This window comes from Chrysochloris asiatica, unplaced genomic scaffold (genome assembly GCF_000296735.1).
Source record: "Chrysochloris asiatica unplaced genomic scaffold, ChrAsi1.0 scaffold00401, whole genome shotgun sequence".
In the NCBI taxonomy this organism is placed as follows: Eukaryota; Metazoa; Chordata; class Mammalia; order Afrosoricida; family Chrysochloridae; genus Chrysochloris; species Chrysochloris asiatica.
The window spans coordinates 938,629-939,275 of NW_006408919.1; positions in this window are offsets into that span (position 1 = coordinate 938,629).

The following is a 647-nucleotide window of genomic DNA, read 5'->3' on the forward strand; positions in this document are numbered from 1 at the left end:
AAAGCCTCATCTTTCTCCTGCGGAGCGGCTGGTAGTTTCGAACCACTGACCTTAAGGTTCGCAGCCCGATTCGTAACCACTACGCTACCAGAGAATATTAAGTCACTGAAAACCTTATGAATAGAAGTGGAAAACTGTCAGCACAAGAAAATTAAATGTTGACACATGATGAACACCAGAATATTGTTAGATATAGTGCTGAAAGTTGAACACTTCAGATTGGAAGGCAAGAAAAATATAACTGAGAAAGAGCTGTCTCCTGAAAGTGCAGTTGGCCAAGATGATGCAAATGGAGTACATTCAGAAGCTTCATGTTCCGAAGGGCCACAACTCAAAATGAAGACAACAGTTATAAACATTCATTTATAATGAATTAATAATTTCAAGCATATTGTTGTTATTAGGTGCCATCGAGTCAGTACCAACCCATAGCGACTTTACACACAGCAGAATGAAACACTGCCCTATACTAGGCCAACCTCCCCACCATTGCCATGCTTGAGTCCATCGATGCAGCCACTTGGCTAATCCATGCTGTTGGGAGTCTTCCTTTTTTTCTCTGACCCTCCACCTTACCAAACATGATGTTCTTCTCCAGTGACTGGTCCCTCCTGACAATATGTCCAAAGTATGAGAGACGAAGTTTG